At 40.3% G+C, this 26,958-nt stretch overlaps 1 protein-coding gene across 1 annotated transcript in view; it reads right to left on the reverse strand.

Annotated features, from left to right (window-relative positions):
* Positions 1 to 17,563, reverse strand: part of SERTAD2 (SERTA domain containing 2) — a 117,674-nt gene extending 100,111 nt beyond the window's left edge. Inside the window, exon 1 of the mRNA XM_082642134.1 lies at positions 16,976 to 17,563. The gene's annotated coding sequence lies outside the window, so the exon portion shown is untranslated. The remainder of the gene's footprint in view (positions 1 to 16,975) is intronic.
* Positions 17,564 to 26,958: the final 9,395 nt, after the last annotated feature.

Here is a 26,958-nt window from a genome sequence, read left to right on the forward strand (position 1 = left end):
AGCGGGGGCTACTCTTCGTTGCAGTGCGCGAGCTTTGCATTGTGGTGGCTTCTCTTGTTGTGGAGCACAGGCTCTAGGTGCGCGGGCTTCAGTAGTTGTGGCACACAGGCTCAGTAGTTGTGGCTCGGGGGCCCTAGAGCACAGGCTCAGTATTTGTGGTGCATGAGCGTAGTTGCTCCACAGAATATGGGATCTTCCTGGACCAGGGCTCGAACCCATGTCCCCTGCATTGGCAGGTGGATTCTTAACCACTGCACCACCAGGGAAGCCCTAAAAACCCGTTTTCTTATTCATACAATTATTCAAAAATAAAAATCACAGTTTCTCAAAAAGAAGTAAAACTTGTCACCAGAACAGTTGCCAGAGACCATATGAAATGATTAGTACATTACACAGATGGACAAAGAGTGGTAGCAACAAGCACCTCTCTTCCATCACCTCCCTTCAACATTGATTCTTTGCCCATCTCCCCATCCAGTAATCAGGTGAGAGCAAAACAGAAAAAAAAAAAAAAAAAGGTTAAATGCTTTATATCTCTATTGGTGATCCTAAATTAACCCAAATAGAAAATGCTTCCGTTTTCACTATGTTGTTCTTATGATGCATAAGTACTGCAAAAAACAAAACCAAAAACTTATGACCCCTGTTGATCTAGGGCACTTACCACTCAGCAGTCACTACATTAGCCACAACATGTGAAATGGGTTGAAGTGGAACATGACAACAGTGCTGAGAAGACAGGAGGGTCCCTGTACCAGAATATTTTCACACTAAGTTAAGACTCTGCATCTCCAGCAGAGTCCATGACTTGGTCCACAATAAAACTAAATTTATGGTTAATTACAGACAAATTTTCTAACAATCAAAATTTTCAACCATAATACAATTCCAATAATATCCTCAAACTATCGTTTGTTTTTGTCTGGCTGCAACTTAAAAAAAAAATTTCTCGGCCTCCCTGGTGGCGCAGTGGTTGAGAGTCCGCCTGCCGATGCAGGGGATACGGGTTCGTGCCCCGGTCTGGGAGGATCCCATATGCCGCGGAGCGGCTGGGCCCGTGAGCCATGGCCGCTGGGCCTGCGCATCCGGAGCCTGTGCTCCGCAACGGGAGAGGCCACAGCAGTGAGAGGCCCGCATACCGAAAAAAAAAAAAAAAAAAAAAAAAAAAAAATTTCTCAAAACTCAAAGTTGACCAGTAAGTGTCCCCAAATGCCTCATGCTCAAATATACAGCATATAATTAAAGATGCACAGACTGAATGGCACGAATGGTTAATACAGCAAAATGGATTCATGGCTGGAAAATTTCTCCATGGTATATGGGTCTTTCAGAAATAATAATCTTTAAGTATAATCTCTTTTCCAAATAGTTTTTCCAAAGCTACTGTAAATATACTTTTCTTAGCTGGTCAACAATTTTTTGTTGGTCATGCTGCAATTTTTCAGCCAAAATAAGAACTTCTTACGGAAAATGAAAACAATAAATGACCTGGGACAAAAGCAGTTTGTCCTTAGAATCCATTCCACACAAATTTACACCCCGCCCATGAGAAGCTCCCAAGGCAACACAGAAATGATAGAATCAAGAAACAAAAACAAAGCTCTAGCAATTATTCTATCATTAGAGTACATAAGTCCTGGGTAATAAGAGGCAGATAATGCACTGCTCTCCAACCCACTGTCACTTGGACTTTTGTTCCATTCTCTCAGGGAGACTAAAAAGTAGGGGCAAGAAGCATAGTTGAAACATTTCTCTGTAGGGAGGCAAAAAAGAAGTTGAGTCAGTCCCAACTGCTTAGCCTTGATTGGTTTTTTACCTGCCTGAGTATCTGAAGACAGGAGTACATCCCAGTTGAACTACTAATCCCAGCAACCAGTATGGCCAACTGTTTAGCTATTAACAAATGTTTCCTATGGATGACTTTTCACATCATGGCAAAACCAGCCTTTTTCTAGTTAGGAAATTAAATTTTAGTTTGAGCTTTTGGATCTTGATCTTTGCTTTCTTTTCATTTCCTTTTTTAACACTGGGTAGTGGAAATAAAAATAAAATCTAGTATTAGATGGGAAACAGCAGCCATTTCACTTTTCCTTTCAGCCTCTGAGCCACTGGTAGTAAACCTTAGCTAAATAGTAAAAACATTTGTTACACAGCAAAGGGAATCTTGTCCACTAAACTTTTCTGCAAGGTATTAGAATTAAAAATTTGCCCAAACAAAACCAAGCTTCACAAGTTACAGTATTATGTCACCCTTTTTAAAAGTAACCAACAGGGGCCTCCCTGGTGGCGCAGTGGTTGAGAGTCCGCCTGCCGATGCAGGGGATACGGGTTCGTGCCCCGGTCTGGGAGGATCCCATATGCCGCGGAGCGGCTGGGCCCGTGAGCCATGGCCGCTGGGCCTGCGCATCCGGAGCCTGTGCTCCGCAACGGGAGAGGCCACAACAGTGAGAGGCCCGCATACCGCAAAAAGAAAAAAAAAAAAAAAAGTAACCAACAGCACTTTGAGGAAATGCAATACAAAGTTCTAACTTTTTTTTCCCCCAAACTCTAGAACTTTTAACTAAGATTATAGCCACAGTGTCCCTTCTCTGGCTTCTTTAATAAAATACAACTTATTTCAGAATTCTGCTTTCATTGTGCTGCTTCGTAATTTAAAGTTTACAGAACTTTCATTTGAGATGTATAAAAAACATCAAAACATATGTAAATAATTCTTTTTTTAAAAAATTTATTTATTTTATTTTAGTCCGCGTTGGGTCTTCGTTGCTGCGTGCAGGCTTTCTCTAGTTGTGGCGAGCGGGGGCTACTCTTCGTTGCAGTGCACGGGCTTCTCTTGTTGCGGAGCATGGGCTCTAGGTGAACGGGCTTCAGTAGTTGCAGCACGTGGGCTCATGAGTTGTGGCGCATGGGCTTAGTTGCTCGGCAGCATGTGGGATCTTCCCGGACCAGGGCTCGAACCCGTGTCTTCTGCATTGGCAGGTGGATTCTTAACCACTGCACCACCAGGGAAGCCCTTAAATAGTTCTTTTAAAAAGTATTCCTCTGGCTCAAAACAATTCATGCCAGCAGAAGCTTTGAATTATGGATGGAACCATTCAAAATCTGAGTATTTTCAGCATTCACAGAGCTTACTAGAGCAATAGATACCTCATCCACACTAAGCCTAAAAATGAAAGACAAAGTAAAAAAACTGTAACTGAAAATTTAGGGACAAGCCAAGACTTAGCATCTTCCAAGTCAAGAGAGACACAAGACTTTCACCCTTCTTCTGTTCTTTCCATGGAGGCTGGCAGGAATCAAATAGTCTACTTGAGGGGTCAAGAAGAATCAGTAGCTCTCCTTCAAGAGTGATCCCATCATTTAGGAAGAAAATTTTTTAAAAAGGTGAAGATCTTCCCACGTGATTGGGTTGTGACAATGTTGCAGGCTTCGCAGGTGATTCAGGAGTGCTTTAGAAATTCCATAGGGGGAAAATATGACAATCCTTCTCTACCTATTTTGAGAAGGGCATGCGTGAACAAAGACCCATCAGTGTGCACATATACTGGAAAACGCATCTTTAAAAGACTACTTTCTCACGGTGGGTGAGAGAGGGCTCAAGATCAAACAATCCAGAAAAGACTGACTTGTAAGTCAGACACAATTCTATTTAGAAAGTACGTTCTAGAGAAACCAGAGTGGCTAAACTGCCATGATAAGCCTGGCTAACCTACCGTGATAAGACTAGATATTCCCAAAATATCAAAGGCCCGGTCTATCCTGGACAAATAAGGTACTGTGTTTCAAATATAGTGCTTTATTTTGCTGACTTTTCCACAGGTCATGGTGCATTTCTTTTAAATAAAGGAAAAAAAATCTATTTCAACTCTGTTGTTTTTACAAATAGTGAAATTAAAGAGATTTTTGTTCCCATCTGATCTGTCTCTTGATGAATATGTGCACACTGTTGACAGTTTCCCTTCCCTGGCTTTGGAATAATATAAAGTTGAAACATATAAGAAAAAATAAGAAGGGCCAAGATAGATTAATGGAGGGTACCTAACCCAAGTGCAAAATTCACATAAAATGCTATGCCCTAGAGCTTCCCTGGTGGCGCAGTGGTTCAGAGTCCACTGCCAATACAGGGGACATGGGTTCGAGCCCTGGTCCGGGACGATCCCACATGCCACAGAGCCGCTGGGCCCGTGTGCCACAACTACTGAGTCCACACGCCACGACTGCTGGGTCTGTGCACCGCAACTGCTGAGGACCACGCGCCTGGAGCCCACGCTCTGCAGTGGTAAAGGCCACCACAGTGAGAGGCCCGCGTGCCACGGCGAGCAGCGGCCCCTGTTCGCCGCGGCTGGAGAGGGCCCAGGCACAGCGGTGAGGACCCGGTGCAGCCAAAAATAAATAAATAAAATGAATAAATTTATTTTTAAAAAATGCTATGCCCTAGATACTGAGGTTAGAGGACAGGTAAAAGACCAGTTGAGAGAATCACTTACATATACTTACTAGAATGGAGTGTAGCAGTGTCAAAGGAAGAGAGAATTTTCCATAAGATGAAAAGGAGAGAAGAAAAAATAGGAATTAGCATTTATTAAAATCAGCTGTGTATTGCTGCTTTACCTGTTGTATACCAATTAATAATCATAGAGGTAGATTATCACTGTTCCTATTCTATAACGAGGAAAACGGAGACTTAGAGCGGAGTAATGAACACTGTTAGTGGTATATCCGACATCCATTCCTTCCTTCCTCTCCCTAAGAGAACCCCAGCCCTCTGGCCCAGATGTGGGCAGAGATGCCCAATCAGACAGAAAGACTGACAGTCCACACCTGTGGAGGTTTCCGACTTCCTCTGAACGCCATAACATAAGCATGTGAACCAGCTTGAGGAAGGAGCCAAAACAGACGTGGGAGCCAACAAGGAATCCAGCTGAAAGCCAAAAGACGCTAAGCACCTGAGCTACAGAACTGACCAACCCTGGAGCCCACCGTAGCTCTGGATTTGTTGTGAAATAATAAATCTCCTGATGATTCCAGCAAGCTTGAGGATGGTTTCTAAAAGCATCCTGATACGTGAATTCAACTTCTCCAAGGTCACCTGCAGTAAGTGGCAGAGCAAGAATTTGAACCAACATCGTTCTGGCTCAAAATGGGGCTTTTTCCAGTAAACCACACTGTGGCATGAACTTTGATAAATTTTTTTTCTCATGATATGATGATGCGACGTTAGATCTAGAAAGGATCTTACCTTGCCGTACATAAGAAAAGGCATTTACCTTACAAAAATGTTTGAAGTAGTGGCCTTACTTGCAAACACAGATAAGAAACATATCTTTAGCAAAAATTCCCAGAATTTCATATTCTGCAGAACTTCTCACTTCATATGCATTTAACTTTTAGCAGAATGTGAATTCATACATCTTTAATAAATGGAATTGAGCTCTTGAAAAGCATTCCAAGTTATTATTAATTTTCTTAGGTGTGATAATGGTACTGTGGTTATGTAGGAAGATGTCCTTATTCTCAGGAGATGGATATTGAAATATTTAATGGTAAAGAGTCATGATATCTAAAACTTGCTTTCACATGGTACAAAAAATTATACATATAAAGAAAGGGAAACAGAGAGTCATAAAGCAAAATAAAGCAAAAGGTTAATAATTACTGAATCTAGGTGGAGGAAATATGGGTCTTTACTGAATTATTCTTTCAAGGTTTCTACATAGTTGAAAAGTTTTACAACAGAAAGTTTGGGTGTGGGGGAATATGGTATGAGATACAGCACTGCAGAGCACAGTGTGGCTGTACATTGGAATAAGTTGAGGGCTTTCAAAAATACTGAAACCAGGGCCTCACCCTGGGTTGTGGCCTGGGGATGGGTGATTGTAATGTGGCCCTCTTGTATGGTAGAAGGAGCCTGAGCTTGCAAGGCACAACTCATTAATACCCTGACAGTCCCAATCGCAAAAACACAACTCAAATTTTTTTTCTGGAATGTTTTTTATTCATAAAAAATTGCCGTTTTAGGGACTTCCCTGCAGTCCAGTGGTTAAGACTCCATGCTTCCACTGCAGGGGGCGGGGGTTTGATCCCTGGTCGGGGAATTAAGATACAGCATGCTATGTAGCACGGCCACACACACAGAAAATTGCCGTTTTAAAGTTAACATAAGCATTAATTCCAACAATGAAGAAAGTTCTGTGAAACACACATTGGGTAACATAAGGAATACTCAATTAAAATTAGACCAGGACTCTAACAGATCGATAATGAAGCCTTCTGTGCTGTGCTCAAGACCACGAGGGCAAGAAGAATGGAGCAGACTCGGTTATTCCCTAAACAAATCTATCCATAGACTCTATGGTCCAACATGCCAAAATTTAATTTATAAAAATGCAACTTAGGGCTTCCCTGGTGGCGCAGTGGTTGAGAGTCCGCCTGCTGATGCAGGGGACACGGGTTCGTGCCCCGGTCTGGGAAGATCCCACATGCCGCAGAGCGGCTGGGCCCGTGAGCCATGGCCGCTGAGTCTGCTTGTCCGGAGCCTGTGCTCCACAGCGGGAGAGGCCACAACAGTGAGAGGCCCAAGTACCGCAAAAAAAAAAAAAAAAAAAAGAAAAAAAAGAAAGCGATTTAAAAAAAGGAACAATATTTAAGGAGAAGCATTAAGCCATTTAATCTCTTTTAAAAAAAAAAAGTCCTACTAAAATCATGCTCTTTACTCCACGCCAAAGATGAGTCACAATCTGTTAAACTATAAGGAAAGAAGAATTCCTTGAAAAATACACAACTCCAATTCTCCAAATTCAAATTTGTGCAAATTACTTAAAAATACTCTAGTGAGCATTACATACAGTAGAAAGCTCTCTCTCTAAGGTCCTATATCTAAATTTCAGCTGGCACATGAGTCTCTGCGGTTCCATTTGTCTTTCTTAAAATATATGTGACTGGTTTATGGGATAGAGGTAAATAAACAGTAGATAAAATTTTAAAAGAAATAAAAAATAAATGACAAACTTTAAAAATATAATCTTACAATAGAGATTTTATCTTGAAAAATATACCTTACAACCTAGGTGGCTTTTTCTTAAAGTTTCATTGATATCCAATAAATGCATATACTTAAAATGTATAATTTGATAAGTCATGACATATCTATATACCCTTGAAATCATCAGCAATCAAGATAATGAACATAACTACCCCAGGTGGCCTTTAAATCAAATAGATGTGATGGCTCTAGCACGGATACAGTTTCTCGGAAAAGAAACAATTAAAAAAAAAAAGTCTCCATACAAGTGTCCAAATACTTTCATCGACGGCTAAAATAAACATTAAGGCTTTAGATTTTTCCCCCTAATTTAAATCTAACAGGCAAGCATATATCGTGTTATTCTACCTTAAATTTAGGTCCAAATAAACAAATATACTCAAAAAACAAAGAAATTCTTAATATTTTTAAATGTGCAGGAAAATGAAAACAAAAGCCATAGTCACATGGCATTATATATATATATATATATTTTTTTTTTTTTTTGCGGTTCGTGGGCCTCTCACTGTTGTGGCCTCTCCCGTTGCGGAGCACAGGCTCCAGACGCGCAGGCTCAGCGGCCATGGCTCACGGGCCCAGCCGCTCCACGGCATGTGGGATCTTCCTGGACTGGGGCACGAACCCGTGTCCCCTGCATCGGCAGGCAGACTCTCAACCACTGCGCCACCAGGGAAGCCCATGGCATTATATTTTAGAATTTAAACACACACATATCAGGAATCTCAGCTAACTGAAAAGCAAAACAATTTAGAAAGATCATACCTACATATTACAGCAATATATAGACTTCCTAAGTTTGGCATATTAGGCCCAGGGCATGCCCATCTCACAGGCAGGACTGCTCCAGGCAAAACTGAGGGGAAAAGGGCGTGTCTTCAGTAACTATCAAAAGTCTCCATCTCCACTTCTTTCCTCCTCTTTCAGTGTTTCATCCATTTTTCAGGGAACTGCCCTTGTGTACAGGGCCCTCATTGAGGTACCAGCCTTCCCAAAGCTCTGGAAAAATTTTTGTCCTCAAGAACCCAAACCATATTCATTGTGTGCCCATATACAGATCTTCCTCAACTTACAACAGGGTTACATCCTGATAAACCCATGTAAATTGAAAATACTGTAAGTCAAAAATGCATTTAATACACCTAACCTACCAAACATCATAGCTTAGCCTAGCCTACCTTAAACATGCTCAGAACACTTCCATTAGCCTACCATCAGGCAAAATCATCTAACACAAAGCCTATTTTATACTAAAGTATTGAATATCTCATGTAATTTATTGAATACTGTACTGAAAGTGAAAAACAGAATGGTTGTACAGGTACAGAATAGTTGTTAAGTGTATTAGTTATTTACCTCGTGACTGTCATCACGAGAGGATCGTGTAGCATACTGTCAGCCCAGGAAAAGATCCAAACTCAAAATTCCAGCTCCATTTTCTACTGAATGTATAGAACTTTCACACCATGGTAAAGCTGAACCATTGGAAGTTGAACCATTGGAAGTTGGGGCATTTGTATTCTATTTTTGGTTCAGAGTCCCTACTTCCCTCAGGTATAGCTAGCGAATGAATTGATAATAAATGGCTAGGGTGTGTACTCCATTTCCTTTCCTTCCTTGCTGAGCAGTTGCAGTAGCTAGAAAAGGGACTGTTCTACCCTTAGGTGCCTAAGGCACAAAGATGGCCATCTTTCCCAAACTTAAAAGGATTAAAAACAAAAACAAAAAAAGGAAGGATGGATTCCTATGAAGGCCATCCAGGACTTCCAGAAGGCAAGTCCATTTGACCTTGCTTACTGTAGTGGTCTACACCAGACTTTACATCAAGTTAAATCTCATATTGCCCAACACAAGAGACAATTTTCATGTGGGGATCTTTTGTCTCCCCAACCGGACTGTGAAAACCATTATGGACAGGTGCCATGTCTATTAGTCTCTGATATCCCCAAGCACTTGGGACATGTGTTAAATATTTATGAACAAAAATAAAATAATTAATGAAAATCATTATATTATATCATACTCGTGCTATTTGTACCACAAAAACACATATATCTTCTTTAATATTTGAGGTGGAAATGTACACTAAGAGTTTTATTTGTTTAGGAAATTACATAGTTTTTACAATCACAGAAACAAAAGATTAGTTCTTTATGTACACTAGACAAAGGAAACTTAAGATTTTCTTGTTAATTGTGCCATATAGCTGAGATGACTACATTTCCATTGTGCAATTTTCAGTGTTAGACATTTTTTGGGGGCTCTGTCACAAAGAAAACAAAGCAAAGTGAGAAAACAACTTCAAAGGAGTAAAGAAAAGCTAGGAGAAAAGCTAGGAGAAATTTCAGACCATGTCCAATGTAAGGTTTCCCAGGGTTCATAAACGACGATGATTTCATGATTTCTGGTGGAAACATCAGCAACATTATAGGTTTTTAATATTTCAACTCAAACTCAAATAAAAATTGTCCATTTGAATGCAGTTTTGTTTCAGGACTCAGTTTTAGACTTTTGTACCAACTTAAAAGGTATAAAATCCATATGAAGAAATCTTGACTTTTTTTTCAAACCATTATTACACAGTGTTTAGTTATCACTACTCAAAATAGTAGATAACAAGCTCTAAACACATCAAAATAGTTTAGAATGTAATTTCTACAAGGACAATAATATTTGTTTCTTTTCTTCACTGCTATAATGTATATGCCTCGTAAGAGTAGCTGGCACATAGTAAGTGCTCAATAAATCTGTTGAATGAAATGAATAAATGAATGAAGTCAGGAATGGGATATAGGTTTACAAAAGAAAAAAGAAAAGACCAAGCTTCTTCCAAGAGGCATAGATTTTACAAAGTACAATTTCTGGAAAGTCTCTTATTTAACCAACTCCAAAATGAAGTTTATCTAACCCTATATTTGAACTGTTTAAATAAAAAGTAACAATGGACTGTTTGTTTTGTAAATCAAAAAGGGAATTCATTTCATTTAATCAAATTGAAAGGTTTTCTACTCCCAATGTCTGAATAAATGTCAAGTATTTTAAGAAACTATTAAACATATAGGTGATTCACTTTGTTATAAAGCAGAAACTAACACACCATTGTAAAGCAATTATACTCCAATAAAGATGTTAAAAAAATAAGAAAGAAAGAAAGAAACTACAAAACATTCTCTCCAAATCAATGGATTTGAGTCCTTAAAAAATCTTTTTACTCAAAGGATTTTTATGTAAATCATTTTCGTTTAAAAATACATATTCATTTTCATACCCTTTGATTTTCTCAGTGAAAAGAAGTCTTAAAATCAAAACAAAATTAACTCAAAGGGATACATTTCATTTGAGCTGAGGCCACTGGAAGACAATAAAGCTAATGGTTACTTCACCAGGAACATTAGTCATTCAACAATGGCGAACCCTGGAAAACCTCACAGTGGACAGAGTCTGAGGTTCTGTCTGGTTTTACGGAGTTAAAAACAAAACAAAGGACCTGCTCTTCATGTCTAATGTGCTGTTCTCAGGCCCATTCGCCCCCCACGTGGTCAGGTGGCCACGGTCATAGCTCAGACTGCCGCCAGGGCTCGCCCAGCACTGGGTGCCGAGCAACACAAAGCCTGGATGTTTGAGATGTTTCAAGGTAATGTGGACAGAAAAAATTCTGTGGTTAACCCCCCAAAAAAAGAGATTAATAGAAAAGCAGTAAATAATAAACATATCGTTATTGTCTCTTTTTACCAACTCACATTAGTTAAAACTTGGTTTTAGGTTTACAAAACGGCCCCTTAAGTTTTGTGTAGATAAGATGATCAGAGAGCTCATCTTCTGAAATAAGGCAAAGCAAATTTTCTATATGGAAGGCCTTTGCCTCAGTCTCATAAAAGCAGACTGAAATAGATGAAAACCCCTATTCCATGCCTTAAACAGAGGCAAAGGCAAAAGAGAGGCAAAGAAAAAAACCTGTCATAATCAAGGAAAAAGACAAATGTGAAAAGAAGAGCAAAATGAGAAAGATGCCGCATTAAAAGAAACACAAATTCAAGTGGTAATATTAAGAAAACTGAAAAACAATGGTAGAACAAAGGGAAGAAGGTTGTGAAAATCAGATAAAATTTAAATAAAAGGTGGACTGTTTTGGTCATTTTATTTAATATGTTAAAAGTAAACATTCAATACTACAGAGTTGTACGTAACATCACACAAAACTTTATAAACATCAGTGTGGACTATACATTAAAAAGTAGAAAAGAAATCTGATCGTTCTGAGTTTTCATCAATTGGATGTTGAACAATAAGGACAAAAGGACAATACACTTTTAAAAGTTGCTTTCTGCTTAGCAACCTTGCATTTGAGGATCACTGTTCACTATACTTAATATTAGTTGGAACAAAAAATATTTCTTTGTATGTCTAGTGTACTCTGAGTACACTAGAATTTCATTTCCACTTTAAAAAGTGATAATATCATAAGGTTGTGACAACTCTTCTGTTAATAACCAGAGAGAGGGAAAACTGAATTCAAAGAAACTGACATAACATGTTAACTCTGGGCTTTTAGACTTTTAACAACTCAGAACTCATTTTTAGGGACAAGCGGAAAAAAACACTAGTTTCTTAAAATACAGCCTTTCCATACCTGTCTTCATTCACCTTCCTAAATAAAAGATTCGCTGGAGTAAATAAAATCCTTCAAGCCACTATATTCTGAAATGTGCACATTTCACTGTATTCAAGGTACAAAAATAACTTAGTGTAAGAAGGGGTCCTCTAGCCAAGTAATCCTTTTGAAATTTAAAAGTAAATAATCTAATTTTTCTCTTTGAATATACTGCTAACAAAACCGATACATCTAAACATTTTTTCCTGCAACACACGTGAAAGTTTTACAAGCTTTAAGTTAATAAAATGTATTATCTCCTAGATACATAAAGTTTGTTCTTATAATATCAACATCTGCTATAATCTAGGATATACCAAAACTCAATGTTAACATTTAAAATCCATTTCAAAGTTTCTTGGCTCTTTTAGGTACCTTATACTTTCTTGTGAACATACCAGTAAGAAGTCTCTACAAATATAAAGTTAAAAGGAAAAATGCCCTTCAGACAAAAGATCTAAAGTCACAATTTTTTAATAATGACAAACAAATGTCCATTTCTAAATGCAAATGTTTACTTTGTATTTGCTTGCACCCTGTCCTTCTCCAATGCTTTTAAAAAGCACTTACAGGGGCTTCCCTGGTGGCGTAGTGGTTGAGAGTCCACCTGCCAATGCAGGGGATACGGGTTCGTGCCCCGGTCTGGGAAGATCCCACATGCCGCGCAGAGGCTGGGCCCGTGAGCCATGGCCGCTCAGCCTGCGCGTCCGGAGCCTGTGCTCCGCAACGGGAGAGGCCACAACAGTGAGAGGCCCGCGTACAGCAAAAAAAAACCCAACACTTACAACTTATCCCTACAATGTCCTCTGTGAGTGAGGGCAGGGTAACTGCCTTCCCTCCTCCCACTGAAAGGATAAGAACACTACTCAGCCATAAAAAGGAACGAAACTGAGTCATCTATAGTGATGTGGATTTATCTAGACTCTTGTCATACAGAGTGAAGTAAGTCAGAAAGAGAATGTATGCTAATACATATATATGGAATCTAGAAAAATGGTACTGATGAACCTAGTGGCAGGGCAGAACAGACAGAACGGACTTGTGGACACAGCGGGGGCGTAGGCAGCGGGGGCGTAGGGGGAAGGGGAGGGTGGGACAAATTGAGAGAGTAGCATTGACATATATACACTACCATGTGTAAAATAGCTAGCTAGTGGGAAGCTGCTATATAGCACAGGGAGATCAGCTCCGTGCTTTGTGAGGACCACAGGGGTGGGATGGGGAGGGTGGGAGGGAGGCCCAAGAGGGAGGGGATATAGGTTACATACAGCTGATTCATTTTGTTGTACAGCAGAAACTAACACAACATTGTAAAGCAATTATAATCTAATAACGATGAAAAAAAAAAGGATAAGAACAGGGAGAGTCCTGGAGGTTAAGTGTAATGCTCAAGGTCACGTGCCAATCGGTAGCATGGTTCAGTCTAGAACTCCAGGGACTTTAATTCTAAGTTTATGTCAATAGATAACACAAAAATAATTTTCCTCTCCTTTTGATCACTGACAGAATATATTATTATCCATTTTCCTAATGTTAAAAGGATAGAAACCACAGGCCCTAAAGGTTATTTCTATTCCTCTTCCTCTTCCTTCCAGACAATTCTTCATCAGAAACTTCACTTTTTTAAAAGTTGAAGACATTATATACATCTGTAAAATATCAATAAATACTCAAATGTCTTCACCAAAATGAAAAATGTTAAATGAAAGAGATATAAGCTACAGAAATAATGTCATGCTGAAATGTGTTAAGCAAAAACTCAGACCTTTCATCTTGCAGACCAGACACTTAAGTGTAGTTTCTAAGTGCCTATAAATTAATTTTTTAAGTTTCATTTTAGATTAGCTGCTTTAAAAGTGTATGAACAAAAATGCGTGACTTTTTAAAAATTAATTGTTTTAGCCAGTGAAAATGCAATATATTCAACTAAATTGGATAACTGATGATTTGGTTAGACAAAGGATTATATATACAAAATTACCCACATTGTACTAGACAGTTCACATATTTGAAAAGTTTTAACAATGTTATGGAACTCTGTAACACTTCTGAGTAGATTAGTTTTCAGATTTTGTTACTGAGGATATCTCTTTCATGAAAGATATTTCTTGCATTTTTATAATTTCAGAGGGCACAGTAATTAAACTGGTTTTATTGACAAGTAAAGCAGAATGATTCTATAAATGAAGCGGGTGGCACAGGCCCGATCAATTTTCTTATTTAAAAAGATACATTACCCAATTGTGTAATGCCTATTAAGTGTGTGGTGAAGTTAGTTGAAGTGCTTTATTTACTAATTACATATACCTTCTTTATGATTCCTATTATACTATTTACTAGGCCTATTTGAAAAGCTAATTATTTATTAAGACTGCTCAAGAGAAAGAATTTCACTCTTGAATGGAAAGAGAAATAAAGCTTAGGTCCTTAAGGAAATGATATCGTTTTATTTCCACAGTGTTGGTTTGATAAATTCTCTTTATTATTATTAATTCTGAAGCCGATAATAACATCACATCATCATTTGGGACATTCAAAATCTAATTTGTATAATTCGTATTAATTATAATAACATCCAACTTAGTTACAGGAAGTTTGGGAGTCAGAAAGTCTTTCAGTAAAAAAAATGGGCACATCCGGGCTTCCCCGGTGGCGCAATGGTTGAGAGTCCGCCTGCCGATACAGGGAACACGGGTTCGTGCCCCGGTCTGGGAAGATCCCACATACCGCGGAGCGGCTAGGACCGTGAGCCATGGCCGCTGAACCTGCGCGTCCGGAGCCTGTGCCCCGCAACGGGAGAGGCCACAACAGTGAGAGGCCCGCGTACCGCAAAAAAATAAAAAAATAAAATTAAAAAAAAAGGCCACACCAGGTATTAAAAGAAGATATTTGATATTACTTTTAAGAATATTTTAAGTTCAATCTTCAAAATGAAAAATATTTTCCTAATAAAACATGTTATAATTCCCTTTCTATTTCCAAAAATAGTAAGTGAAAACATAAAAATTCAACTCAACACCACAAATAATAGTATGCTCCGTAATATCACTTACAATGTCATTCAACTACTCATAAACAAATTGAGAATAACATTGTTTAATTCATTCTACCGATCTATGTACCAGATACTCTGCTGGGCACCTGGGATTAAATTATGAATGAAACACTATTCTTACCCTCAAAGAGCTTTCTGTTTAGTAGAGGAGAAAATCACATATAACGGCAAATATGTGATAGGTATCATTATAATAGTGGTATATATATTTGGTTATGCAAGCTTAAATGAAAGAGTGATCAACTCAACTCATCCAATAACTAAAAACTCATATAAACTTTATTGAAAAGTATAAATCCCATAAATCATCATGCATATGGATAAGAACTCACTTATTTCACTGACAGCAATAACTCTTTATCTTTACAAAAAGTATAGTTCTAAAAAATATAGTCATCATTGTTTCAAGACATACCAGGAAAAAAACAGAAACTTGAAAAGATGTACCAAATACTAGTCAAACTCATTCCGACCTCACAGTAACCCTGTGTAAATTTTTCTATTATCCCCACTTTATAGATGGGGAATCTGAGGTTACCTCGGCCAAGATCACAAGGATAGCAAGAGGAAATGCTGGCACTTGAACCTACAGTCTGGTTGTGGAGGTCCCCTTAACCACTACACCACACATCCTCTCAGTGGATGATGATGATGGTGATGATTATGATGGGGCAGCTAACAGCAAGTACTCTGTGCCTTGTGCCCTCTCACTTATCCTTAAGGCAACCCTTAGATGAAAAGTCATCCCTCCCATTTACAGGAGAAAACCCTCACAGGCCAGGTTTGAAACCTGCCTAAGGTCAGTCAGCCATCCAGGGATGGTGGCTAGATTCAAACTCAGGCAGCATGGCTCCCCTCTGCTCTGAGGCCTCTCAATAATTCAGTCTTACACTCAAGAAAAAGACCACATGATGAAATTTATTAAACAATTCAAAAAGACTTTGTATAAGTCTTCCTGAAACACTCTGCAAGGTTTTGGGGCTTATGATAAGCATTTCCTTATGACAGCACTTACATTTGAGTCAACTTTACTACTTTTGGCTGATCATAAACACATTTCTCCTCTTTAAAAAGAAATCTTTCTGTAGAAACTTGGCAGATTTCAGTACAGGAACAGTCTATTCTTTACAATTAAATTTATCAACAACGTACTCTGGCTAGTCTGAAGGAGAAGGAGAGAATGAACTACTAAGAGGCCTTTCCTGTACTTTAATATTTCAAAACATGTTTGGTTTGGCCTAATTTGAATCTTGTGGACAACTAGACCAGAACTTGATTCAAAAAGAAGAATACCATTTTAAATAGGCTGAATTCTCAAAAGTGACCTCAGAAGGTGATTCAGAGTAACTATTTCTCATAATTTTTAGTTTTATCTCAAATTAAATATTACAGATGCATAGGGCAAGATTCTCATAAAGCATATATAGCCAAGTATGTGTACTTTCGAACAGCCAACGACCAAGAGACCAAATTAAAATTTTGTTCAATAGCAATCAAGTATACAAAAGAGGGATATCAAAAGGAAAAAAAAAGCCCTTTTTGTCCTTAGCACACCCCACTGTGCCCAGTGACGGAGAAATAAAAAATTCTGTGCTTTAATTTCTTGCTAGAATAGAGGTGAGCTAAAGATGAAGTGTCAAGCTGGATTTCCATCTTACCTTGCTTTCCTCCAACAGGTTCAAAGACTTCATAACCTTTACGTTAATACTGAATTCACGTTTTTTTTTCAAAAGGGAACCTAAAGAACTATTTTAAAATAAAAATAGTAAGCCATGCCACAAGGCAACCTGTCTTCTCTTGGTCTATCTCCACACATTCAAATTAGAAATACCTTTTACTTTGCCTTTATTGAATAAAAGTTTAACTTTGATTTGGAGGAAAACCTACCCATTAGCCGTTTTGCACTTTTTGCTGGTCATACAGTCTATCAGATCACATCGCTGACTACGACCACTCACTAAGAAAGCATGCCATTACAGCTCATTTTATAAGCATTATAATGCCCCGATGATGGAAGTCTGGCAATACCTAGAAATACAGCAAGGCTGGTGAATTAGGAGTCGAGGGGCGGGGGAAGAGGGAGCGAGGGGGAGGCAGTCGCCACCTCAAATCCACGCCTGACCGGGAACCTCCAGCCCACAACGTGATCCCTGCCCTCCCCAGAGTGGACCGGCTACAACATTTTTCTAGATTCTCCCCCACCCCTCCGCCAACCCAACACGGTACTCACCCTTCTGTGAAGTCGGCACCGGGTCCAGCCCCGAGACGGGTCGGGGTGGCAGCGAGGGAGGGGACGTCTGGGCTGTGGGCGGAGGGTGTCGCTGCGTCACTCGAGTGCAGGACGCTGAGTTCGAGGGGTGGGAGCGGAGAGGGGCAGGAAAATCAAGTCACAGCCGCAAAGGGACAAGGAGAAATGGGGGGAGGGGGGAGAGCCCCTTCCCTAAAATAAACCCACCGGCCCCTGCGACCCCCCTGCCCCAGGAAGGGAAAATAAAATCAGGGGAAATAAAAGACTGACAAATAAATCCCTAAAACGACGAGGAGCGAAGAACAGACTTTAATTTAAAGGGGGGAGATTGAGCGAGGGCTGGAGGGGAGAGAGAAGTGGCTCTAGGTCTATCCCATGCCTTTGCAGTCCCCAAGCAGAGGAGGAGGCTGGCTGAGGGGAAGTTGCAGCGGCTCCTGAGGAGGAGGCGGAGGAGGCGGAGGAGGAGGTTACACCGTAACAAGTACAGACAGCCATGGATCAGAGGGGCGCTGCGAGAAGGGGCGGCCGCGGCTGGGCGAGCGGCGGCGGCGGCAGCACCGCCTGCTCGGCTCGCTCAAGACATTTAATTGGATTGATAGGTTGTGCAGTGACTCACAGACTTTACAGAGTCGTACAGCAGTCCCCGCCCAGCTGGACAGGGGAGAAGCGGCGGGGACGGGAGGGGAAAGGGGGCCGTGGAAGAGCGGGGAGGGGAGGAGGCGAAGGAGAGGGCGAGGCATTGGGGGGGGCGGGGAGCGGAGCGAAGCCACCCAGTGGCGAAGCCTGCCGCTCCGACGGGCGTGGGCGTCGGCCAATGACGGTGCGGCTCGATAGGCGGCTGGCTTCGCCCCTGGCCCAATGAGTCTTCTAAGGACACTGCCGCGAACTGGAGGAGGGGGGGCGAGTGGAGTGGGGGCTGGGGAGAGGTGGGTGGACGTAGAAAAGGGGGGTGGAGGGAAAGATGAGGCGCTGGAGACCAGCGGAGTCACTCTGCCCTCCTCGCCCCGAAGTGCGCCTTCTGCCAATCCCGGGGCCGCGTGGGGGTGATGGACGCAAGCGTGTGACCAATGAGGAGAAGAAGCTGCCGCAGGGAGCCAGAGGGGAAGGAGTGGGCGGGCCAACGCCCTCCCCTCCCTCAGGCGCCCAGGTCCTCCTTCCTGCCCATTTGGGGTCAGTCAAGCAAATAACAGTGAGAGGGTTGGGGCCGTGCGGGGGTGGGGTGGGGGGCGGAGGGGCCGCGCTGCTGGCGGCGTGACAGCGATAGGGACTGGCTGTGCTGCCGACTCCGCGCCGGCAGGAGGAGGAGGCGGCGGCGGAGGCTGGCTCCTTACTCAGCCTGCAGGCTGTTGCTGCTGCTGTTGCTCAGCCTCTGCCTGGTGCTGCTGGGGAGCCCCTGCGGCCAAACCCCACTCTCGAGTGGCAGACAGATTTGGAGTGAATCAGATCAAAACTTTGCCTCAGGTCGGTGCAGTGCCCACTCTTGGAGACAGCTCCGTGTGACGTCCTGTGGGTCTGTGCTCTGGGAGCTGAGGGAGCTGGACGCCAGAGACCGGAGGCTTGGCAATGGCATTTGCCTCCTTGCTTGCCTGTTTTCTGGGGAAGTCAGGGTAGGGTGTGGACAGGTTGAAACAGCTCCTGAATGCATACCATTTCTTTACTGAGTATCTGGAAAAGGCACTTCTTAACCTGGCATGAGTGAAGCTGTATGGGCTTTGTGCGTGTATGTATGTATTAGCTACCTCCAGCCCTCTCTCCCGCACCGCTCCCACTTCTCTGCCCACCGTCCTCACTTTGTACCCTGACAGCAATCCTAGGGAGCACTCACTACTAGATCTTCTCACGGCTCATTCCCAGGAGCTATGGCTTTTTCTCAATTTCTTGCCTACTGTCTCGTAATCATTTCACAGACCTTAACACTTTCCACGCACTTGTACTTGAAAGGAACTGTTATCACTAATAAACCTGAACAGATATGCCCACAAAAGCAAATACACTGGCAAAAATCCACCTTCTTTCCCACAAGGTGCATTTCTGCACGTTATTTGAAATTTACGACAATTGCTTCCTACCAAGAAACCAAGGAAAGACAAATCACATATCACATCCCTACAAAAAAAGATTTTCAAAACCACTTAGAACACCCAAAGTCCATTTTCCATAGACAAGTCAACTAGAGAGACCTAGGGTTGATTTATGGTCTTGAAGTGAGCAAGATCATTTTCCCCCCCATAATTATAAGATTAAAACCTACAGTGGTCTGGAATTCAGAGGAGACATAATAAGTGAACAATAAGCCTTCAGGCTTATTCCAGTCATATTGGGGCTTTCCTTGATTATTGTCATTTTAAGGTATGGATCCTTCCCCTAAACTGTAATTGTGACACTCAGCCTGACACCACTTACCTCTTCTCTTTCTGATTTTAGCCCTACTCCACGATTTCAGCCTGTACCCTAAGCCCACCTAAGAAAATGAACCGGGCTGCAGACTTCTCATAGTGCGCAGATTGTGTACCCGTTGCCCCTCAGTGTTTTGAAACTTCTTTGGAGTTCGGCAGTGCAAGGAGGCCAGCATCCTCATCCCAGGACATAGTGATCTGCAGGAGGTGGGCCATGTTCCCTTAGCCAGGTAACCCTGTGATAATTTAAACACACTAAATCCCTCATGTGAGAAAAATCAGCTCTGTTTCTAGTGTGGGCTATTTTACTGCATTTAAGAATGTGCTGATGGACTTCCCTGGTGGCGCAATGGTTGAGACTCCGCCTGCCGATTCAGGGGACACGGGTTCGTACCCCAGCCCAGGAAAATCCCACATGCCGCGGAGCGGCTGGGCCCGTGAGCCATGGCCACTGAGCCTGCGCGTCCGGAGCCTGTGCTCCGCAACGGGAAAGGCCACAACAGTGAGAGGCCCGCATACTACAAAAAAAAAAAAAAAAAAAGAATGTGCTGATGATACTTTTTAGAAAGCCTGTTTCTTTTTTTTTTTGCTGTACGCGGGCCTCTCACTGTTGTGGCCTCTCCCGTTGCGGAGCACAGGCTCCGGACGCACAGGCTCAGCGGCCATGGCTCACGGGCCCAGCCGCTCCGCGGCATATGGGATCCTCCCAGACCGGGGCACGAACCCGTATCCCCTGTATCGGCAGGCGGACTCTCAACCACTGCGCCACCAGGGAGGCCCGAAAGCCTGTTTCTTATTTCTTTCACTGTGTGGTCATTTTATGGCTCAGGTGAATATCGTTGGTCGGAGTGTTATCTTACAAACTGTGGATGGTACTGAAAACACAGAAAGAGATTTTGAATCTAGACATACACTAGTATCTTTCAGAGGATCTCCAAATAGCTAGGGTTAGCATCCTGTGGCAGAAGTTGCTCCCTTGTCAGTTGTTATTGGCACGTCTCCAGTCCCCACCATGTGTCATTTTCTAATTCTGTGCTCACCCTATTCCAGTATTTCTTAAATGGTTGTCTAAGGCCAACCTAGATTCCTGAGTCTGCTCTCAGATCTATTGTCTCATTATCTCTGTAGTCTGGTCCTGGACGTCTGTTTTTTTAGCAAATACCCCCGGTGACTTGAATAAATATTAAAATACCCAATGTTTCATTTGAAAACCCCTGTTTACTCCTTCCTTTTGAAAATTTAAAAACCCTTATTTATTTCTTCCTTTCTTCTTTTTCCCTTTCTCACACATATCTATTTCCTTTCTTCCACATATATTCCTTTCTCCTATATATTTTCTATCTCTCATTTTTGTGATCACTTCCCTTTCTACATTTCTTGTCCACAGGACTGTTTTATACACTGGCAGGGTGATCCCTAAAAAAAAAAACAGGATGAAGTTGGCAAATGGGCTTTCATAAATACCATAGGCATACCTTATAACTACAACACTTAAAATATGGGGAAGTCAAATAAATGTATAAGCTTAAAAATATCATTGTAATTGATGTTATGTATAAATCTACAATATGTGTGAAACTTACTAGTTTATGATTTCAAAGTATACAAAGACAGAATTTTTTATATGTGGGAGTCACATTGCAAAATGAAAATTTCAATATACAAATGATATCAATACATTTATATTGTTACTGTCATTTTTTTTCTAAACAGTAGAGTGAGATTAATGATGTGCTAAGAACTATTATGGTTACCAAAAAAAAAAAGTACTATATGAGATTTTTGTTATCTCATAGAGCTTATATACAACCCACATGGACTGGGAAGCAAAAGCATATCCTTTGTTGAAGATAGAGGCTTCAACCCAGGTCTCATTAGCATTCCCAAAGAGAGAGCCCAACATTAGCTCACAATCCAAATTACAAAACCAATGAAGAAAAAAGTCACCATGACTTAATTGATATTTATAGGACATTCCATCCAAAAACAACAGAATACACTTTCTTCTCAAGTGCTCATGGAACATTCTCCAGGATAGATCATATCCTGGGTCACAAATCAAGCCTCAGTAAATTTAAGAAAATTGAAATCATATCAAGTATCTTTTCCGACCACAACTCTATGAGGCCAGATATCAATTACAGGAAAAAGTTTATAAAAATACAAACACATGGAGGCTAAACAATATGCTACTAAATAACCAAGAGATCACTGAAGAAATCAAAGAGGAAATCAAAAAATACCTAGAAACAAATGACAATGAAAACACGACGACATGAAACCTATGGGATGCAACAAAAGCAGTTCTAAGAGGGAAGTTTATAGCAATACAATCCTACCTCAAGAAACAAGAAACATCTCAAATAAACAACCTAACCTTACACCTAAAACAATTAGAGAAAGAAGAACAAAAAAACCCCAAAATTAGCAGAAGGAAAGAAATCATAAAGATCAGATCAGAAATAAATGAAAAAGAAATGACGGAAACAATAGCAAAGATCAATAAAACTAAAAGCTGGTTCTTTGAGAAGATAAAATTGATAAACCATTAGCCAGACTCATCAAGAAAAAAAGGGTGAAGACTCAAATCAATAGAATTAGAAATGAAAAAGGAGAAGTAACAAGTGACACTGCAGAAACACAAAGGATCATGAGCGATTACTACAAGCAACTCTATGCCAATAAAATGGACAACCTGGAAGAAACGGACAAATTCTTAGAAAAACACAACCTTCCGAGACTGAACCAGGAAGAAATAGAAAATATAAACAGACCAATCACAAGCACTGAAATTGAGACTGTGATTAAAAATCTTCCAACAAACAAAAGCTCTGGACCAAATGGCTTCACAGGCGAATTCTATCAAACATTTAGAGAAGAGCTAAGACCTATCCTTCTCAAACTCTTCCAAAATATAGCAGAGGGAGGTACACTCCCAAACTCATTCTACAAGGCCACCATCACCCTGATACCAAAACCAGACAAAGATGTCACAAAAAAAGAAAACTACAGGCCAATATCACTGATGAACAAAGATGCAAAAATCGTCAACAAAATACTAGCAAACAGCATCCAACAGCACATTAAAAGGATCACACACCATGATCAAGTGGGGTTTATCCCAGGAATGCAAGGATTCCTCAATATACACAAATCAATCAATGTGATACACCATATTAACAAATTGAAGGAGAAAAACCATATGATCATCTCAATAGATATATAAAAAGCTTTTGACAAAATTCAACTCCCATTTATGATAAAAAACCTCCAGAAAGTAGGCATAGAGGGAACTCACCTCAACATAATAAAGGCCGTATATGACAGACCCACGGCCAACATCGTTCTCAATGGTGAAAAATTGAAACCATTTCCTCTAAGATCAGAAATGAGACAAGGTTGTCCACTCTCACCACTATTATTCAACATAGTTTTGTAAGCTTTAGCCACAGCAATCAGAGAACAAAAAGAAATTAAAGGAATCCAAATCAGGAAAGAAGTAAAGCTGTCACTGTTTGCAGATGACATGATACTAGAGAATCTTTAGAGAATCCTAAAGATACTACCAGAAGACTACTAGAGCTAATCAATGAGTTTGGTAAAGTAGCAGGATACAAAATTAATGCACAGAAATCTCTTGCATTCCTATACACTAATGATGAAAAATCTGAAAGAGAAATTAAGGAAACAATCCCATTTACCACTGCAACAAAAAGAATAAAATACCTAGGAATAAACCTACCTAAGGAGACAAAAGACCTGTATGAAGAAAACTATAAGACACCGATGAAAGAAATTAAAGATGATACAAACAGATGGAGAGACATACCATGTTCTTGGATTGGAAGGATCAACATTGTGAAAATGACTCTACTACCCAAAGCAATCTACAGATTCAGTGCAATCCCTATCAAACTACCACTGGCATTTTTCACAGAACTAGAACAAAAAATTTCACAATTTGTATGGAAACACAAAAGACCCCGAATAGCCAAAGCAATCTTGAGAAAGAAAAATGGAGCTGGAGGAATCAGGCTCCTGGATTTCAGACTATACTACAAAGCTACAGTAATCAAGACAGTATGGTACTGGCACAGAAACAGAAATATAGATCAATGGAAAAAGATAGAAAGCCCAGAGATAAACCCACACACATATGTTCACCTTATTTTTTTTGTTTTGTTTTGTTTTTTGTTTTTTGTGGTATATGGGCCTCTCACTGTTGTGGCCTCTCCCGTTGCGGAGCACAGGCTCCGGATGCGCAGGCTCAACAGCCATGGCTCATGGGCCCAGCCGCTCCGCGGCATGTGGGATCTTCCCAGACCAGGGCACGAACCCGTGTCCCCTGCATCGGCAGGCAGACTCTCAACCACTGTGCCACCAGGGAAGCCCTCACCTTATTTTTGATAAACGAGGCAAAAATATACAATGGAGAAAAGACAGCCTCTTCAATAAGTGGTGCTGGGAAAACTGGACAGCTATATGTGAAAGAATGAAATTAGGACACTCCCTAACACCATACACAAAAATAAACTCAAAATGGATTAAAGACCTAAATGTAAGGCCAGACACTATAAAACTCTTAGAGGAAAACATAGGCAGAACACTCTGTGACATAAATCACAGCAAGATCCTTTATGACCCACCTCCTAGAGAAATGGAAATAAAAACAAAAATAAACAAATGGAACCTAATGAAACATAAAAGCTTTTGCACAGCAAAGGAAAACATAAACAAGACAAAAAGATAACCCTCAGAATGGGAGAAAATATTTGCAAATGAAGCAACTGACAAAGGATTAATCTCCAAAATTTATAAGCAGCTCATGCAGCTCAATATCAAAAAAACAAACAACCTAATCCAAAAATGGGCAGAAGACCTAAACAGACATTTCTCCAAAGAAGATATACAGATTGACAACAAACACATGAAAGGATGCTCAACATCACTAATCATTAGAGAAATGCCAATCAAAACTACAATGAGATATCACCTCACACCGGTCAGAATGGCCATCATCAAAAAATCTACAAACAACAAATGCTGGAGAGGGTGTGGAGAAAAGGGAACCCTCTTGCACTGTTGGTGGGAATGTAAATTGATAATAGCCAATATGGAGAACAGTATGGAGGTTCCTTAAAAAACTAAAAATAGAACTACCATATGACCCAGCAATCCCACTACTGGGCATATACCCTGAGAAAACCATAATTCAAAAAGAGTCATGTACCACAATGTTCACTGCAGCTCTATTTACAATAACCAGGACATGGAAGCAACCTAAGTGTCCATCGACAGATGAATGGATAAAGAAGATGTGGTACATATACACAATGGAATATTACTCAGCCATAAAAAGAAACAAAACTGAGTTATTTGTAGTGAGGTGGATGGACCTAGAGTCTGTCATACAGAGTGAATGAAGTCAGAAAGAGAAAAACAAATACTGCAACAAATATATTTGAAATACAAATATATTTGAAAAACAAATATATGCTAACACATATATATGGAATCTTAAAAAAAAAAAAAGGTTCTGAAGACCTAGGGGCAGGACAGGAATAAAGGCGCAGACGTAGAGAATGGACTTGAGGACATGGGGAGGGGGAAGGGTAAGCTGGGACGAAGAGAGGGCACGGACATATACACATTACCAAATGTAAAACAGCTAGCTAGTGGGAAGCAGCTGCATAGCAGAGGGAAATCAGCTCCGTGCTTTGTGGCCACATAGAGGGGTGGGTAGGGAGGGTGGGAGGGAGACGCAAGAGGGAGGAGATATGGAGATATATGTATATGTATAGCTGATTCACTTTGTTATAAAGCAGAAACTAACACACCATTTTAAAGCAATTATACTCCAATAAAGATGTTAAGAAAAAAAAAAAAAGAAAAAAGCCACCATGAGCAAGAGGAGGCAGAGAAGGAAAAAAAGAAAAACAGCAGAATTAGACCCTAAATCTGAAAGTGGACAGTTTAAAAATAGGCCCATTTCACTTATGAACATAAATGCCAAAATTTCTAAATATTAGCTAACCGAATCCAACATTCTTGCTCCAGTGAACTAGGAAAACCCTTGAGATTCATTCCCCTCTCTTTAGAATATACCTGTCTAGCTACCTATCTAGCCATTTATCATGAAAACATAATAAGTAAGGTTTATTCTAGAAATTCAAGTATGATTTAACATCAGAAAACCTATCCAAATAACTCACCTCAAAAAGAATAAGAGAGAAAAATCATTCGAGAATGTGCATCATTATTAATAATAAAAACTTTCAGGAAAATTAGGAATAGTAAGAAATTTACTTAATTTTATGAAGGACCAAAAATGTACAGCAAAATATTATTAATTGATTAAACACATTCCATTTAAGTGTAGGATCAAGAGAAGGTTGCCACTGCCGTTTAACATGATATTGAAAGTCCTGGCTGAAAAAATAAGATTTTTAATTAAAGGAAGAAGAAATTAAATAGAAAAATCAGAAGGAAAGAGATAAAATTGGGATTGTTTGCAGTAATATGATCAACCACATAAAACACCTTATAGAAACAATAAGCTATTAGAAATAATAAAAGAATGCAGCAAGGTGACAGAGATGCTTTTCTCCCCTTCTTCCAAAGAACTACTTTTTTTTTTATGGGGCACAAGGCCAACCAGAATAAAGACAACATTTGCTAGCCTCCCTTGTAGCTAAGTATTGCCATGTTCCAGGCAATGTGTTAAAAGCAGAACTGGTGCACACATTCCTAAAGGGAGGGAATGTGCCTCATCCTCTTTCCTACCATCTGAAATGAAGATACAATAGCTGGAGCTTCGGCAGTCATCCTAGACCGTGAGCTGAGTTTGAATATGGAAGCCACACGTAGCAGAACAAGAAAGAAGGCACCTGCTATACTAACACCAGCCCTAAAATGTCTACCTCCAAACTTTGGAACTTCTTAAATAAACATCTCTCTCATTCATGCCACTGTTATTTTAGTTTGTGTATGTGTGTGCCTGGTGTTACAGATAGCCGAACCTAATCCTGATACAGCAAGACTCCCAAATTCAAAATCAATTCATGAAAACCAAAAGTATACTTACATACTAGTACTAACAAACTAGAAAATAAGATACTTCTTACAATAGCAACGAAGCTCTAAAGTCTTTGGGAATTAACCTAAGAAAAAAATGCACAAAACTTTTATGGGAAAAAATGTTAATGCTATTAACAGACTTCAAAGAAGACCTAAATAGGGGTATATATAATGTCTGTGGATAGGAGTAACATTCTTAAGATATCAATGATCTCTAAATGTATTCATAAACTCAGGGCAAACCATTCAAACTTTTAACGGGATTTGAAGAATTTAAACATTCTCAAATACATATGGAAGATTGAATTCCATTATAACCTGGTTATTTTTGAAAACAAAAATCATAGAGGGGAAATTTACCCTTCCAGATAATGACATAAGTCATAGTAGCAGACATGTAGAACAGTGGGACAGAATAGAGAACTCAGAAACAACACATTTACCTATGAGAACTTGGTATGTGATAATGGTAACATCACAAATCTATGAGAA

This window comes from Mesoplodon mirus (genome assembly GCF_964341445.2).
Source record: "Mesoplodon mirus genome assembly, chromosome: 14".
Classification (NCBI taxonomy): Eukaryota; Metazoa; Chordata; class Mammalia; order Artiodactyla; family Ziphiidae; genus Mesoplodon; species Mesoplodon mirus.